The following is a 4888-nucleotide window of genomic DNA, read 5'->3' on the forward strand; positions in this document are numbered from 1 at the left end:
TTTCAGAGAAGTGCTACTAAGCAATGTCTATTAGTGGTCTAGGCTAATTCTATTTTTTTTTTACATCTCCTAGAGTGTTGATTTTGTCTATGTGATTAATTTTAGATTGTTGCAGTATCCATATTGCTGATTTCATGGGAATAAGGAAAAACAAATCAGGGCAAGTCATAGGAAGTTGCACATATTACTTCTGCTCCTATATCATGAGTGAGAATTTAGTGACATAGACTAACCAGCTAGAAAGGTTGGAAAATACATTCCCAACGGTGTGGTCATATGGCCAACTAAAGTTCTTTTATTGTGCATGATGGGACATAATGAGGCCTACTAGAAGTAAAGAAGCTAGGTTCTGATGAATTATCTCAGAACCTGAACCTATGCTCTAGTAAATATGTACAGTTGCACAGTGACAGCAATACTATATAAGAATGCTGAGTACATACTGAGAGTTAATTATTGTCAGATACACGAGTATAACATGGCAGCATTTCAATAGAAAGTATGGATTTGTTAGTTGTGTAATCTCTGCTTGAAATGCTTTAAGGAAGGTAAACTTAAAGGGAACCCTAAGACTGTGAAAAATCCTGATCCTTTTCAATCTGTTTGTATTCTCATTTGTCACATAAACTATATATACGGAGATCTTTGGGAGAAAGGAAGAATAAATTATTGAGGAAAAATTTGCAAATTTTATTTCTGCCTCCATCATTTCAAAGTTGTTTGATGTCAAGCAAGTTACTCAGTTTCTGTGAATTTCATTTTTCTTATATGGAAATGTTAAAGAATAACACTGATTTTCAACAGTATTTGTGGAGATAAATGGAGAAAATATATGTGAATAAGCCTAGAATATGGTGAGCATCCAGTGTTTTTAGGTAAATTAATTAATCAAGATGGTGAAGACTTCCACTTGAGTTTTACTTTGTGTTATACATAGCGGATTAATGTTGTGTATAACTTAATATACTTATTTTGCATAAAGAACTTCAATAAGAAGTGCTTGGAGGAAGTCAAAACATTTGTCTTTGCAGGCCCATGATAAAGATTTTGGATTTTATCTTTGCAGCATTAAAAGCCACTGAAACACTTTAAGGATGGCAATCATAGGATTAAATTTTCATATTTAACAAAGATTACTCTAGCTGTTACATGTAGAATGGATTGGTAATTTTAAGAATAGATTCAAATATTTCACTTATCTACTCAATAGTTCAGAAAATAAACAATTTTAGTCTGAAATAGGGGTAGTGGCAGATGAAATGGAGAAGAATAGATTGAGCGTTATTAAAGAGAGGAAGCATTGATAGTGTTGTTGATAGACTGGATATTGGAAATGAGATTAAAGTGAAGGATAAAGTGTTAGCTATTTCAATTTATGGTACCACGTAGTTTTTCTATTATACAATTGCATGGATTCTGGTGTCATTTAGTGAAATACCTAACACTGAAGAAGGACAAGATTTGAGAAGGTAAAAGTTATTGGAAACCATTGGCATGCTCAGTTTAAGGTATCTTTGACATAAGCATCAAGACAAAAGTTAAATAAAGGTTTGAAAGCCAGAAAAAGAATGTAGAGATATAAATTTGGATTTTATTTGTGTATACTGTTCAGGTTATATATTGCTTAATGGTTAAAAACAACACAATTGTAGTATTTCTCATGATTCCGTGGGTTGACCAATCTCAGCTGGGTGATTCCTCTGCTTCCCATCTTCTGTCCTATTTCATTCATTTGGGGACTCAACTAGATTGAAGTGTCCAAGATGGCTCAATTCACACAGTTGACAGTTTACGCTGGCTGCTGGCTGTGAGCTCAGGTGGGGATTTTAATTAAAAATACATATACATACATGGGCTCTGCATGTGGCTTCAGTTTCTCAAAAAATGGTGATGGGATTCTGAGAGGAAGCATTCTAAGACCAGATATTCCAAGAGAAGAAGGAAGCAGACACTGTCAATCTTTTGAAAGTGCAGTATTGGAACTAGCATAGTGTCATTTCTGCTTTTTTTTTTGTTTTGAGACAGGGTCTTCCTCTGCCACCCAGGCTAGAGTGCAGTGGTGCAGTCATGACTCACTGTAGCCTCAATCTCCTGGGCTCAAGTGATCATCCCATCTCAGCCTACTGAGTAGCATCTTGAGTGGCTGGGACTACAAGCACACACCACCATGCCCAGTTAATTTTTCTCTTATTACATTATAGTGGAGACAGGATCTTGCTTTGTTGCCCAGGCTGGTCTCAAACTTCTGTGCCCAAGAAATCCTCCCACCTTGGCCTTCCAAAGTGCTAGGATACAGGTATAAGCCAGCATGCCTGGCCTCTGCTTATTTTTTGGTTAAATAGTGACAGGACCTGCTCAGATTCAAGGAGAGAGAAACTAAACTCCGCCATCTTTAATACATTATATAATTTCATTTAAAATTAGTCATGAATGTGATAGCTTATAGTATTCAAAAAAGAAGGATCACTAGGACAAACTAGGAAACTGTTATTTAAGAAAGAAGATAAGAGAAAAATGAAAAGAATAAGGAACAATTTATTATATGGACATATATAAAATTTTATATAAGCAAAAGCGATAGAAAGATATGTCATAAAAATAACTGACAAAAAAATCTGATGTAATTACATTAATATCAGTCAAAGCAGACTTCAGTGCAACATTACTAGATATGAAGAGAGACATTTTATTATAATTATTCATTTACCATCTAAAATTTTCAACAAATTGATTTACTCATTACCTTCTACTGTATAAAAAATCAATTATGAGTGTTTTTTTGATGTAATATGAAAGGAAAAACAATATAGCTTATAAAAGAAAACATGGGAGGAAAAAGTCCATGACCTTGAAGATCCTTAAACAGAACATAAAAAAAAAACACTCATCATGAAGAAAAATTGGAATACATTGAACTACAGTAAGAGCAAAAACTTTTGTTTAACAATTGACCCCATAATGTGGAAACATAAGCTGCTGGCTGAGGATATTTCAGTACATAAAAACTTTTATAAATCAATGAAAAAGAGAAACTAAAGAGAAAGTCTATGTAATTAGCTATTTTTAGCCATATAAAAATATGACCATCATCACTAGTCAACAAGGAAGTGAAAATTAAAACCAGATGATATCACTTTATACTTCTTGAGTGTCTAATGTTATAAAAACTGACACTATTGAGTGTATGAGGAACTATTAAAATTCTCCTAAACTGCAGGTGATCATGCAAATGAGTACAATCACGTTGACATACTGATTAGTAGTATCTACTATCGGTGAGCATATAGTCCAAGAATCTTATTCCTTAGTATTTACCCAATAGAAGTACATGTACATCAAAAGACTTGCTTGAAATAGTTAATGGAAGTATTCCTAATAGCACCTAATTGGAAATTATCCAAATGACCATCAACAATAGGATGAAGAAATTATGGGAAATACATACAATAGAATACTCAATAACAGTAAATATTAACAACTACAGCTTTATGGAGTAACATGGCTTAATCTCAAAAACATATTGAGTGAGAGAAGCCACACTCAACACTGTCTTAGTCGATTTCTGTTGCTGTAACAATATCATGGACTGGATGATTTATTTAAAGAAGAAAGAAGAAGAGGCTGGGAAGTTCAGGACATGGTGCTGGCATCTGCTCAACTTCTGGGGAGGGCTTTCTCGCTGCGTCATAACATGGCAGAAGCAGAAGGGCATGACTTGGCTGGAGGGCAAGACCTTGCGTGTCAACTCAGGTTTATCGTATAAAGCCACCAGTCTATCATGGAGGGCCACACCCTGATGACTTTATTTAATCCTAATTATTTTCCCAAAGCCCCCACCTCAAATTAACATATTATTTTATATTGTTTCCAACACATAAAATTTGGAAGACACATTCAAACCATGGCAAACATGTACCGTACAACACCATAGAATACCATGAAATATCACACAGTTCATAAGTATTCCGTATCATCATAATTAATGACATTGGTTACCTTCTGTGAAGAGGACAGTAGCAGTGATTGATTAGGAAGGGTCACAAAGGGATCGTGTGAGATACAAAAGTGTGCTGTATTTCTTTCTTTCTTTCTTTTTCTTTTTTTTTTTTTCTTTATGTGACAGAGTCTTGCTCTTTCGCCCAGGCTGGAGTGCAGTGGTGCCATCTCAGCTCACTGCAACCTCTGCCTCCCGGGTTCAAGCAATTCTCCTTCCTCAGTCTCCTGAGTAACTAGGGCTACAGGCACCCACCATAATGCCAGGCTAATTTTTGTTTTTTTTTTTTAGTAGAGATGGGGTTCCGCCATGTTGGCCAGCCTGGTCTTGAATTCCTGGCCTCAAGTGATCTGCCCACCTCGGCCTCCCAAAGTGCTGGGAATATGGAAGCAAGCCACCATATTCCTTGATCTTGCTGATAGTTTTCTAAGGTTGCTCATTTTATGACAATTCATGGGGTTTTACCCTTAGGATATTTGCACTTCAATAAAAAACAAAAGACAGAATGAAAGAAAAAGAAAGGAATATTTTAAACTCAGAGTCTCTGTCCTGATTTTACTCTCTCCAAGTAGGAAATATTGTTTAACTTCTGTTCTTTATTATAACCCCAAAATGTATTCTTTCAATTGGGGGCATGGAGTGAAAATCCATAAATGAGAGATCCATTCTGAAATCAAGGTCCCCGGATATGAAAGAAATATAAATGAACTAAGTGATTGTTATCTTGGGCCCGAAATCAATGTGTACATAGGAAAATGTACTTATTTTTAATTTCCAGAGAATCTGAAGAATGTGGCATCACAGGCAACTTAGGGTATACAGGATATTACTTACCACAGTCACATTTCCACTACTATAATTTTTATTAGGGAACATAAGTTTATATAATTTATT

This window comes from Nomascus leucogenys, chromosome 12, assembly GCF_006542625.1.
Source record: "Nomascus leucogenys isolate Asia chromosome 12, Asia_NLE_v1, whole genome shotgun sequence".
NCBI lineage: Eukaryota > Metazoa > Chordata > Mammalia > Primates > Hylobatidae > Nomascus > Nomascus leucogenys.